We start from the raw sequence: 14,765 nt of genomic DNA, 5'->3' as shown, positions 1-14,765 counted from the left end.
AAGTGAACATCAAATTGAAGTCAAATATTGACGTCAACCCGATTTTCATTTTCAACCAAAATGCAACGTCAACCTGACGTTACATAGACGTCTGGTGCCTGCTGGTTGGTGCTTGATCTGTGCAGATTTCTCTCCTGATTCAGACCAGACCACTTTTCACTGGAGAAAGCATTTCCTGTTTCTTTAATGGCAACATACCCTGCTTTTGGAGCAAGTTTGTCATACAAGCTCAGAAAATGTTAAATTATCTTTTTTCCAAAACAATAAAGGTGTGAAACATTACACATTATTCACTCAAAACAGATTCTTTTGGTATTGCACATAAATAACATTTTAGAACAATTAATACAACTGGCCATACAATTACTATCGATACTAGAGCGCACTTCCCATTGAAATCGTGTGACCCATCTGAACCCTGTTCACTTGACCGCTGGCTGTTCATCCAAACGCTCAGAGATGCAACAACCAGTGCTGGAATGCTGCTAATAGCATTATGCTTGTTAATTATAGAATTAGCATGATTGAGACCGCAGAGTGTAGGCTTGTAATAAATAACACTCAGATGCTGGAAAGCTTCCTAAATGCTTCTTAGAAAGTACAAGAGTAATTGTTCAATGGCTTCTGGGGTCAGGTTACTATGGCAACCCCTCCCAACCGCTCTTAAAGGCGTAATGACGAGTAATCAGAGGCTCAAGTGTGTAATTGAGTCCTCAAGCACATGTAAGAATACACACACACACACGAAGTCGAGCAAACTCCAGAACAATACAACATTCAAAGTTCAAACCAGACCCGAACACACATATATACACACACTTGTAATTTAAACAGACATCATTCATGAAGGGCATGTCAGCTTCCTGAATTACTCTTTAACACACTCACACACACTCGGACGCGTGCGTGGGAAGAGACGCTCAAACTGGTGTAAGAGTGACTCACGGTCTGCTGTGCAGCTTCATGGAGTCACATTAAAGACTGTTCTGGCGGCGCACACTGGCTGTGAATTACAGAGGCTTTAGGGAGGGTCTGAAACCTGTAATTAAGGTTTGACACCCACTTAAAAGTACATGTTATTTATTTAAAAGCAAATGTTCTTTTTTACTTTTCAACAGCAAAGTTTCAGTAATGACAAAACTCAAACTTGCCGCTAAATATAGTCACGTTCTGAAGTAACCATGGCAACTGGTGCTGCACCAAAAGGATGTAATCAAATATTAAGGACAAGGAGGAGCCAAAACAGACAAGTTAGGAATCAATAATGAGAAAAGTTTGTTAACTACTACTCTGAATATTGATGGGACCCTGATAAAACAAGACAAGTATTGTTATTATTTATCACTTCATTATATATTTATATATGATACACACAAACACACATATATAAATAACTGTATATATACACATATATATAAATTTATACTTGATTGTATATTAAGTATTTCTAAGTTTACTAAAACAAACATTTAATCAGTATTGCTACTGTTAACTAAAAGCAAGAGTTAAAAACATTTTTATTTAAACACTAGTGCTATCAAATGATTAATCGCAATCGCATCCAAAATAAGTTTGTTTACATTATATATGTGAACTGTGTATATTTATTATGTATATATAAATACACACACATACAGTATATATTTAGAAAATATTTAAGTTTATACATTCATATATTCATATTCTTATATTTTATGTTATAAAGAAATATATTTAATATATAAACAACATTTTTCTTAAATATATACATGCATGTGTTTGTATTTATATATAAATAATAAATACACAGTATACACATATATTATGTAAACAAAAACTTTTATTTTGGATGCGATTAATCGCTTGACAGCACTATTAAATGAATAAAATATATAAACAAATATTTAATGAAAAACTTCAACTTAAGCAAAAATTGCACAAAATGTTTTGTAATGTTTACTATATATATATAAAATATATAATAGATGACATCACAAATCCCTCTTTGTAAGAGAAATATAAAAACGCAAAAACTACTTACAAAATCACTAAAACTAAAATTACACACACACATATATATATATATATATATAATATATAAAATACAAATATATATAAAATATATTTTAAATGACGTCACAAATCTCTCTTACTTTGTAATCCCTCCCCTCCAACTCCATTTTTTTAATGAAACGGCAAATTTCCACAATCCAATCAATGATGTATAAAATCAATTCCCTGCATCTGTTACTGTTGTCTATCCTGTGTCGCTTGTAAATCTGTCAGATCACAGAAGTAGGAACAGACTGAACCTCGGTGTGCTTGTGAACTGAAGGCCAGCGTTGATGTTGTGAGTGGGCGGCGTGTGCTGAGAGAGATTATCATTCTACAAATAGACAAAACCCATAAAAATGACAGGAAATCAATTATTTGATGGTGTCTCAAAACGACATTGACAATCTCTGTTGCCATAGAAACAGATGATATATAAAGATTAATGAGTCTGAAAAGCTGCTACCAATAAGTGACTGTTAAAGGGACATGAGAGAAACCATTTCTGCATTTGCAGCCACATGTAGTTCTGTCAAAACACTCAGAGGTTTGAATTTTTATCAGATATTTCCAGCTTTCAAGGAAAGAACTGTATAATTTTCAGTATAGTTTTTTAGGCATTTGTAATAGAAATGAGCAATTTCAACTTCTAATAAAAGCTCAAATATTACCAGTCAGTGTTATTTTAGCATCATTTATTATTTTTATGATCAATATTATTGTTTTTTTATATATATTTTCTAATTTCATTAAATTTTTTCTAATTTGAACTTTTTAGTAGTTTAGTAATATATAAAATATAAACTACAAAATTGGCAAAACTCAAACTTTTGAACAGTAGTTATTGATATAGTTGTATATGTTGTTAATGTTTTTGAAAGTTTCATGCTCACCAGTTGCATTTATATTTATTTGACATAAAGGTATAGTAAAAAATGTAAATACTGTAAAATATTATTTTAAATTATTAAATTATTATTTGATCTAAAGTAGCTGTTTTCCGTGTGAATATAATATAAAATGCAATTTATTCCTGATCAAAGCTGAATTTTCAGCATCACTATTCCAGTCTTCAGTGTCACATGATCCTTCAGAAATCATTCTAATATACTGATTTGGGAAGCTCTGCTGAGTCCGGTCTTTGAGAGACGAGCCTATAGAGGAGTAGAGGAGAAGAAATGACCGAAGCGAGCAGAGCGTCGACTCCATTCACTGAGTTTCTTGGCTTTCATCCACAGCTGACTGGCAAAAGATCAACTCACACTGCCGCCTGTAGACCACTCGAGGTATTCTGGAGTATTTGCAGTCAGGCAGCGGGCCAGTGTACCTAACTGACATGAATAACTATGTTATATTTAGATTACTGCTCTTTCAGATACATATGGTTGTATTTATCATGCGAACATGAACCATAGCTTTCACTAAATGTCAAACCAGTATTCATGAATATTAAGCATGATACAAAATAACTTTTTAGGCATTTGCAATAGAAATTAGCAGTTTCAACTTCTTAAAAATATTCCCATGTGTTATTTTAGTATAATTTATATAATGTTATACAACCTGGGATCTTGGAAATATTGGGATGTTTTTTAAATTTGAATAAAATTAAAACTAAATAATTAATAATATAATATAATAACTAACTAATAAAATTAAAAGAATTTCAAATCACATGAGCCAATATTTTATTCACAACAGAAGATAGATAACATAACAAATGTTTAAACTGAGAAAGTTTACAATTTTATGCACAAAATGAGCTCATTTCAAATTTAATGCCTTCTACAGGTCTCACAATAGTTGGGACGGGGGCATGTTTACCATGGTGTAGCATCTCTTCTTTTCAAAACAGTTTGAAGACGTCTGGGCATCAAGGTCATGAGTTTCTGGAGTTTTGGTGTTGGAATTTGGTCCCATTCTTGCCTGATATAGGTTTCCAGCTGCTGAAGAGTTTGTGGTCATCTTTAACGTATTTTTCATTTAATGATGCGCCAAATGTTCTCTATAGGTGAAAGATCTGGACTGCAGGCTGGCCAATTCAGCACCCAGACTCTTCTACTATGAAGCCATGCTGTTGTAATAGCTGCAGTATGTGGTTTTGCATTGTCCTGCTGAAATACACGTCGTCTGGAGGGGAGCATATGTTGCTCTAAAACCTTTATATACCTTTCAGCATTCATAGTGCCTTCAAAAACATACCAGCTGCCCATACTGTATGCACTTATGCACCCACATACCATCAGAGATGCTGGCTTTTGAACTGAACGCTGATAACACGCTGGGAGGTCTCCCTCCTCTTTAGCCCGGAGGACACGCCGTCCGTGATTTCCAACAAGAATGTCAAATTTGGACTTGTCTGACCATAGAACACTTTTCCACTTTGAAACAGTTCATTTTAAATGATCTTAGCCCACAGGACACGACGGGGCTTCTGGACCATGTTCACATATGGTTTCCTTCTTGCATGATAGAGCTTTAGTTGGCATCTGCAGATGGCACGGTGGATTGTGTTAACCGACAGTGGTTTCTGGAAGTATTCCTGGGCCCATTTAGTAATGTCAATGACAGAATCATGCCGATGAGGGATGCAGTGTCGTCTGAGGGCCCGAAGACGGGCATCCAACAAAGGTCTTCGGACTTGTCCCTTATGCACAGAGATTTCTCCAGTTTCTCTGAATCTTTTGATGATGTTATGCACTGTAGATGATGAGATTTGCAAAGCCTTTGCTATGTGACGTTGAGGAATGTTGTTTTTAAAGTATTCCACAATCTTTTTACGCACTCTTTCACAGATTGGAGAGCCTCTGTCCATCTTTAATTCTGAGAGACTCTGCCTCTCTAAGACTTTTATAGCTAATCATGTTACACACCTGATGTCAATTAACTTAATTAATTGCTAGATGTTCTCCCAGGTGAATCTTTTCAAAATTTCTTGCTTTTTCAGCCCTTTGTTGCCCCCGTGCCAACTTTTTTGAGACCTGTAGCAGGCATCAAATTTGAAATGAGCTCATTTAGTGGATAAACATGTTAAATGTTAATTTGTTATGTTCTCTATGTTCTATTTTGAATAAAATATTGGCTCATGTGATTTAAAAGTCTTTTAGTTTTCATTTTATTCAAATATTAAAATGTCCCAACATTTCCGGAATTCGGGTTGTAGTTGTTATTAATATTTTGGATGTTATTCTCATATTTTTGAATTTTTATATTATTAATTTCAATTTTTAAGTATTAATATTTTAGTTTTACAGTATTATAATTTTTAGTAGTTTTTATGTATGCATGCCTATATAGTTTTTATAATTTTTTAATTTCAGTTTTATTTTTATTTATTTATTTTTTGGGGGATGTGGGGACGAGTATATCTAATTGACACAAATAACATAATAATGTTAATACATCTAATTGTATTTATCATGCTACATAATTCACAGCTTTCCAAAAAATATTTTCACTGAATCTGAAATCAGAATATTAAGCCTAAACAGCTTTTTCTATTTTGCATTTTAAACTTATTAAAAAATTATATATTCCCAATCAGTCTCATTTTAGCATCACTTGTTTATTTTTATTAATATTTTAAACCAGTTTTTTTTATAGTTAAAGTTTTAGTAATTTTGTTGTCTGTTTTTTTTCATTGTTTAATAATTTTATATATTTTTTATATGTGTGTGCATATAATTTCTAGCAATTTATATTTCAGATTTAGTTTTTTTATTTTAGTACATCAAGTTAAAAACATAAATATTAATTATTTTAGAAAATAAAATATTTTTAATATTTTTTAAATTAATGTTTATTTTATTTGAATGTAATGAATATGTATTAAGTTCTGTTTTAGTCAAATAAAATAATCCTGTTCCTAATGTAGAACAACATTCTTGTAAATGTCATTTACAAAATCCATTCATTCACTTTAAAAATCACATTAACTATAAAAATGTTCTACCAACATTTCACAACCAAAATGTCACAATAAAATCGTTTTATCAAACCTAACAACATTCTTTTCACTACATATTTGCTTGAAATGTGCATTCATGCTATTATTTTCTCATTAAATGCAACTGCATTTTGACATTTCAAAGTAGCTAAATTCTTTTATGGGCCACTCTTTGCATTATGAATGAAATGCACAAACTGTTTGATTGTACAGATGACCCCTGACAGCAGAGAGAAAGAACCCCCACGCTGTAGTAATCCTGTGACGTTCATGCCATTGCTGGATTATCTGGACTTCGTGCTCACTATGCTAACATGTGACGGGCTTATGATTTGAGAAAGCTAAGAGCACTATATGTGCAGCTTCACCAAACGGCGCATGATAAAACATATGACACACGTATAGAGCTGAATACATATCATTAATAACAAGGGCATCAAAAAAGAACCATGCCAGTTTGGATAATACGCATGATAACACCATATTTTGTACATGTACCATGTCTTGGAGTAGTTTGAGGTTCAATGCAAATAAGCCATTAATAAACTCTTACCCCTGGTTTCACAGACAAGGCTTAAGCCTAGTCCTAGACTAAAATGTAAGTCGGAGCTGTTTCAACTTAAATAAACTTGCACTGACTGATCTTAAAATATATCAGTGCCTTTGTTTTCTCTCAAGATGCACCCCAGTAATGTTTCTTTTTCTAAGCATGTTTATAAAAATTACTTAAATGAACTATGGCCTAATCCTGGCTTAGTCTAAACCCTGTTTGTGAAACCGGGCCATAGAGATTTTATTCTCTGTAAAAATAAACGGTTTTGTAAAATTATTAGAAGTGCATTATTATAATAAAATGAATTAAAATGTGCAACTTGCTCATAAAAGGTGTCTAATAAACATAAAAACAAGGTACATTAATATGATAATCATTCCATATCACATCACTGAATTATCATCAAGTACCTATGCTTTGTCATGCAGGACTATGGAACAGAAACAATGAGAATCAGTAAAACAATTACCAACTTTTCATTGTTGTTGCCACTAATACATTACTGTTCAAAAGTTTGGGATCTGATTCTGTTTCAAAGAAATTAATATTTTTATTCATCAAGGATGCATTAAATTGATGAGAAGTGACAGTAAAGACATTTAGAATGCCACATAACTTTCTATTTCAAATAAATGCTGCCCTTTTTTAGAAGTTCCCATTTATCCTGAAAAATACAATTTATGCTGGTTTCCACACAAATATGAAGCAGCACGACTGTTTTCAACACTGATAATAATCAGAAATGTTTCTTGAGCAGTAAATCAGTATATTAGAATGATTTCTGAAGGATCATGTGACACTGAAGACTGGAGTAATGATGCTGAAAATTCAGCTTTGATCACAGAAATAAATGACATTTTACAATATATTCACATAGAAATCACTTATTTGAAATTGTAATAATATTTCATAATTTTACAGTTTTTACTGTTTTTTGATTAAATAAATTCATCTTATTGAGCATAAAAGGCATCTTTCAGAAACATTAAGAAAATCTTTCTGACTCCAAAATCAAATATGAGAAAAAGATAAATCAAATATGCATTCAAACTTGCTTGTGTTTAAGGGTTATAATACTTAAAACAAGCACATGTATTGAACTGACCACAATTCTCAACTTTATTGTACACCAGCAGACTGCAAAACAAAGCTGTAAACCTCATTAGCTGTGTTGACTTTGCTGGTTATTGGGTTAAAATGCCTGATTTCGGATGAAAGGAGCTCCTTCCCAAACTGTAAATGAAATTATCTCACGCTCGACTCGAGCACAAGCATTCCTCAGAGTCCTGAGACCGAACGTGAGCGGGGGTCACCGGTTTCATCCCTAGCATGTGATACGAGGGTGTGTGTGTGTGTGGAAAGGAGGGACACAGAGCAGTGTGTAAAGAGAAAGCGAGCTGAAGTTCTCCTAACTCTCACGTGTCTAATGCGTCTGGCTCTTGCCATGTCTCTTGCTTCTGATCTTCATTCAGTTCTGGAGTCCGTCTCTCCAGCAGTTTCCTCGGCCGTGCACCACACCGGACGTCCTGCAGAGCAAGCGCTGCTGTCGGGTCTGGCCGGGCGACGGTTCGGTGTGTGGCTCCTTGTCGGGTCGAGGCTTCTGCCAGGACATCACAGTCTCCGATCTTCCCGACGGGCCGCAGTACCCACATTCAGGCCTGGACGACCGTGAGCGCTGGCCTCTGGTGTTCTACAACCAAACCTGCCAGTGCGCTGGAAACTACATGGGCTTCGACTGCGGCGAGTGCAAGTTCGGTTACTTCGGGGCCAACTGTGGGGAATGACGGGAATCTGTGCGCAGAAACATCTTCCAGTTATCCGTGTCTGAAAGGCAAAGGTTCACTCGTACCTCAATCTCGCCAAAACTACCATCAGCCCCGATTATGTGATCGCGACGGGCACGTATGCGCAGATGAACAACGGCTCGATGCCCCGGTTTGCTGACATCAGCGTGTACGACCTGTTCGTCTGGATGCACTATTACGTGTCCCGTGGCGCGCTGCTCGGGGGTCCCGGGAACGTGTGGGCCGACATTGACTTTGCGCACGAATCGGCAGCGTTTCTGCCCTGGCATCGCGTTTACCTGCTGTTCTGGGAGCACGAGATCCGGAAGCTGACCGGTGACTTTAACTTCACCATCCCGTACTGGGACTGGCGCGACGCGCAGGACTGTCAGGTGTGCACGGATGAGCTGATGGGGGCGCGCGGTCCTCTCAACCCCAACCTGATCAGCCCGTCCTCGGTGTTCTCCTCCTGGAAGGTGAAAACATTAGAAATTAATTTTACATGCCAGTAATACAGTGTGGTTTAGTCATTTATCCCTCGAGTAATGTTTGCTCTTTTCATTTGAAACTGCATTTCAGGAAATGCAATTTTAGGACTTGAAGTCAAAAGTCCAATTAAATGCTTGTTTTCTCTTTCAGACACACAAAACCAAACAAAAATCCCAATATCCCCATATTTTTGCAGCAGCTCTTGAGCAAACAAGTGAACACAATATAACTATTATAGCATATACTATTACATTTAAACTATTATAGCATAGTTTAAATTTAGATAAGGGTAAATGATGCAATCAATGTAGATAATAGTCTGTAATATTATTTGTAAATTATTATTATTGTTGTAGTTGTTGTTGTCATTGTTAATAATAATAATAAATCAGGATTTAAGTGTGAAAAAGTAAAACCTTTTTAGTTTAATTTGTTTTAGTTATTTTACTGTAAACAAAAATTAGAAATGTTTCCTTTCCAAATAGCTGAAATAAAAATAAGATTTCTTTTTTATATTATATTTTATTATAGTTTTACTGAACTATTTTCAGTTAAGGCATTCAGATTTATATTTTCATTTTACATAATTTTGCAAGTATAAATCAACTTATGTTCAACTTATCCTTCTAGTAATTAAAATTAAAACTAAAATTGAACTATAGCAAATATAATCGCTATGTTAAAGAAATTATTGACTACTGAAGAGATAGATGAATAAATTAATGAATTAATAAAAAATATGAATTCAATTTCAATTTAATTTAATGAATTTAAAAAAAAATCTTTTACATTTTAAAAATTGGTTTGATTTTTTCTTGATTTTTAAACAAATAAAAAATAAATGTAGGTTAAATAAATAGGAATTTTTTTAAAAAGTAAAATCTTTTGAATACAGGATATCAAACAATTGTCTTCATTTATTTATGCATTTAAGCTACATTCTGTATAAACATTTTTTTCTCTTAATCTCCAGATTTTTTCAGTGCGATGTATGGGAGCTAACCTCGGAGGTAGTAAATTCCCAGTGTGCCGTGTCACTCATTAGCTGTATTTGTTGTAGCCATGTGACTGGGATTTGGTCCAATAACGTGTCAAATGTCAGTTTAGCTGATCCGTCTAGAGCGATGATGATCACACATTCCTCGATGTGTTTATTGTGTGACGTGGCCTCAAGTGCAGCTAACGCCTGAAGTGAAGGGCCACGAGTGTGTCTGGCCCCTAAAACCCCATTAACTTCAGCACTGACCCTCGATAAGAGCCACAAGAGAATTAACCAGAGCAGTTTCACTGAGCCACAGTACAAACAGACTTTGGCTCGTTGTTTTAGTAATTTGAGACAACAGTATAATTTTTCTTAATAGTTTAATTTAGAGTTTTTTATTTATTTTTAGTTATTTTAGCACATCAAGTTAAACTAAATCAAAATTATAAAATGTTTCCTTGGCAACTAGCTGAAATAAAATGTGTTTTTAATATTTTATTTATTTATGTTTTTCATATCTTTGGATCTATAATTTTTCATTTATTTTTTATTGTATTAGTTAACTACAACAACCCTCGTTTGGAAAAAGAAAACAAATTGTTGTATTATACCCCTAGCACTTTGAAAACATCTGATACACTTAAGGAGAGACTCAACTATCTACAGACCAGATTACTACAAGACTTTATATACCAAGAAACTCAGAACACCTTAGAAACTGCTTTCCAATGACCTGGCAACCACCCACAATCCCCTAGTATCGTGCTGATGAGTTTTGCACAGGCAAAGACCACTCAGATTTTCTTCAGAAAGGCTAAAATTGAGTTTTGATTTGTCATTTTCTTTTGCTCCATCTCTCTCTCTCTCCTCATCATCTGCTGCTGGCGTAGGTGTTCGTAAGATCTCTTAAGACCAGCAGGGATGGCATCCAATCAACATACGAGAAATGAGCTGTATTAGTCATTAGAGACAGAAAGGCTTTATCAGTGAAAAAACTGCACAGGTTTTCAAAACACCTTCATAACGCCTTGTTTTGAGAATATGGTGATTTTTTTCAAAACTGTCTGGTGGTATCTTAATTGCTATCAAGAAAATAATGTCACAATGAAATAACTTAATAGTCCTAAAAAATAGGTTTTATTTTTATTTAATAAAAGTAATTTCATTATAATGTTTATTTTAATTATGTATTATTAGAAAAAATTATAATAAAAAAAAAAAAATACACTAACATTCAAAAGTGTGGGGCTGGTAAGATTTGTTAATATAGATATGCTCACCAAGGCTGCATTTATTTGATTAGAAATTTAGTAGAAACAGTCAAATCGTGAGACATTTTTATGATTTTTATGCGAATATGTTATCAAATGTTATTTATTCCTGTGATCAAAGTTGTATTTTCAGTATCATTACTCCAGGCTTCAGTGTCACATGATCTTCAGAAATCATTCAGATATGGTGATTTGCGTCTCAAGAAACATTTCTGATTATTATTAATGTTGAAAACAGTTGTGCTGCTTCATATTTTTGTAGAAAATGTGATTCATTTTATTTTTCAGGATTCTTTGATGAATAGAAAGTTCAAAATAACAGCATTTTTTTTTATAGAATCTTTTGTAACATTATAAGTGTCTTTACTGCCACTTTTGATCAATTTAATGCATCCTTGCAGAATAAGAGTATGAATTTCTTCCAAATAAATGAAAAAAATTTCACTGACCCCAAACTTTTGATAAGGTATGATTATCAGTTTATTTCTTTTGATTTGTGTTCTTGACAGACTGATCCACATATTGCACCCTTATTGGTTAGATCAGTTTTGTTTTATTATATTGGACTGTCTGCTGGTGTTTTAATAAGCGTCTTTTATACCTGTGCAGGTGATGTGTTCACAACCCGAAGACTACAACCAGCGTGAGGTTTTGTGTGACGGGTCTCCAGAGGGACTCCAGTAATCCAGGAACATCGGACGACCGAAACCGTGTCCCGCGGGTGCCCACCTCTGCAGACGTGGAGTCAGTGCTGAGCCTAACAGACTATGAGACGGGCCCGATGGACAGACGCACAAACATGAGCTTCAGGAATGCTCTGGAAGGTAAAGCAACGGCACATTTGGAGTGAGAAACACAGAATTCACACTTCTTTAACACCTCAGGCTCTAAACACTGAAGAAGTCTCACCGTTTCCTCAGGATTTGCGAGTCCTGAGACAGGGCTGGCAGTAACGGGGTCAAAGCTTGATGCACAACTCCTTACACGTCTTCATGAACGGATCCATGTCCTCAGTGCAGGGATCCGCCAACGACCCCATCTTCCTTCTACATCATGCCTTTATTGACAGGTGAAATGCATGCACAAATAAACTACTAACCCTGAGCATTTTGATGCATAACTCACCCATAAACCTGTGCAAAAGTCATGAATGACACCTCAAATTATGCAATATTATATAAATACTATATACATTAATACAGGGATTCCCAAACTATTTTGTCAGCCTAATACATTTGACCTAAAATATATACTTAAAGGTTCCTGAGGTTTTAATTTACCATTTCAAGATAATATATTTTTTTACTATACTATACTATATTAATTTTATTATATTTGTTAACTAATTTTCCATGGTTCTCTGATGTCAGTTAATGCTCAAATGGCATGCAGGTAAAATAAATAAGTATTTTTTCAGCAAGTGGTTTATATTTACTTCCGGTAAATAAAATAGATGTTCATAAATTTATATATAATAATTTATATTATATTTTATATATAAATGCTACATTTTTTCAGTAGTTTTATATTAATAATTTTTTGGATTATTTATTCATTTTAATTTTACATAAAGATGTAAAATAATCATTAGCTTTTCAAAAACTCACAAATCAGCAGGGATTTTTGGGGAAGTCCCCCAAAACAAAAATATATGCATACTCTCTCATAAACCACTTCTTTAGTAGTTTTATTTAGATTTTTTATTTCAATTTAATTTATTATTAGCTCTTCATCAACTCAAATCCACAAATCTTAGTTTGGGAAAACATTCATTAATATTAAAAAACTATATAAATATTTTGACATATCTAATTTTTTCATATAGATTTTATTTTTTATTTTAAGATAAAACAATTTTTTTTATAAAAATGTAAAATTAAAATAAATCGTCTTTTCATCAACATCATTTTCACAATTGCAAGAAAAATATTTTATTATATATCATCTTTTTACATAAGTTTTATTTTGATTTTAAGATTAGTTATTTTAATTTTACATTTTAAAGATTTAATTATGAGCTTTTCATCTACTCACGAACCCGCAGGGATTTGCAAACTTTCCAGTTTGGGAAAGTTAAGTCCAGAGCATTTTAATGTGAGACAGACAACAAAACATTTTTTTATGTCAACTTTAGCTTCTAAACTGTGTCTGGTTGAATTTAACGCAGTTTTGCATTTTTGTTTAATGCACATTTTAATTGTTTCACACAAATTCAACCCATAATCAGCAAAAACCTCAAGAAATTTGGAGGGTTGGCTTCTTTTCGACCTGAACCAGTAAGAAACCATCTAGCAACTGGCCAGAACACCCTAGCAACGACATAAAAAAAGCATATTTGAATGCAAAACACAACAATAGCTGAGAAGGTCTGACTGAAACATGAATCTAAACATGATTAACCTCATTCCCCATTGACTTTCTCATTGCAACTCTGTGTTTGTTTCAGCATTCTGAGCAATGGCTGAGGAGGCACCAACCTCCCCGCACACACTACCTGACCGCCAACGTCCCGATCGGACACAACGACGGCTATTACATGGTCCCCTTCATCCCTCTCTACAGAAACGGAGATCATTTCCTCTCAACTAAAGCTCTGGGTTATGAATATGCATATTTACAGGACCCACGTGAGTCATTTGCATACATTCAGAGACTTTCTTGCGCATTCAGTCTCTCTCTGTTCTCAATCACTTTTCTCTCTGTCAGGTCAGCGGTTTGTGCAGGAGTTTCTGACGCCATATCTAGAGCAAGCTCAGCAGATCTGGGGCTGGCTGCTGGCTGCAGGGATCCTTGGGGCGGCTGTGGCGGGAATTATTGCAGCTATTATCGCTGTGGTGTTTCGCAGACGGCCAAAGAGGAGAAAGTCATATGGGGAGAGACAGCCGCTGCTGAACAGCAGTGAAGAGGAGGGATCGACTTAATATCGGACTACGCTGTGACCCTACAGACACGCATCAGCGCCGTACTGATGGGGAAAAAGACACAACAGCCAGTTAACCCAGGTCATGTGACAAACGAGACAAGGTCTCACCTCTAAACCGGAGTCATGCAACAAGGGCTGCGTTCAGAATCTTGCTTCAGCAAGGATGCAATAAATTGATCAAAAGTGATGCTACTCATTTGAACTTTCTATTCATCAAAGAATCTTGAAGATAAAATCTATCACGGTTTCCACAAAATATTAATCAGCACAACTGTTTTCAATATTGATAATAATCAGAAATGTCTTTTGAGCAGCAAATCAGTATATTAGAGTGATTTCTGAAGATCATGTGACACTGAAGACTGGAGTAATGATGCTGAAAATTCAGCTGCGCATCACAGGAATAAATTACATTTTGAAATATATTACAATAGAAAACAGTCATTTGAAATTTTAATATTTCACAATATTACTGATTTTACTGTATTTTTGATCAAATAAATGCAGCCTTGGTGAGCAGAAGAGACATATTTGAAAAACATAAAAAAGAATCTTACCAACTCCAAATATTTGAACTGTTTTGTACATAATAGTTGAAATATACAGTACACAACCAAAATATATTGATTAAAATACTGCAGTCCATAACGTAATGCACTTGATTGGCTTTCCAGTTCTAATGGGAATAAGCTATTTCACCGACCAGTTGCCTTAAGCAATCTGACTAAAGTCTGGTTTTCAATTTTTTTATAATTGGATTTAAAATGTAAAATAATCACTTTAATT

General features: G+C 34.4%; 1 pseudogene across 1 annotated transcript; it reads left to right on the top strand.

The window, feature by feature from the left end:
* Positions 1-7,984: 7,984 nt before the first annotated feature.
* Positions 7,985-13,995, top strand: LOC306851236 (tyrosinase-like; annotated as a pseudogene). The gene is made up of 5 exons: positions 7,985-8,790; positions 11,666-11,880; positions 11,977-12,125; positions 13,503-13,683; positions 13,763-13,995. The product of its transcript is annotated as a tyrosinase-like (transcript).
* The last annotated feature ends 770 nt before the right edge of the window (positions 13,996-14,765 follow it).

The sequence above is a fragment of the Barbus barbus genome, assembly GCF_936440315.1.
Source record: "Barbus barbus genome assembly, chromosome: 31".
Lineage (NCBI taxonomy): Eukaryota > Metazoa > Chordata > Actinopteri > Cypriniformes > Cyprinidae > Barbus > Barbus barbus.
This window is presented reverse-complemented; position numbering and strand designations above follow the sequence as displayed.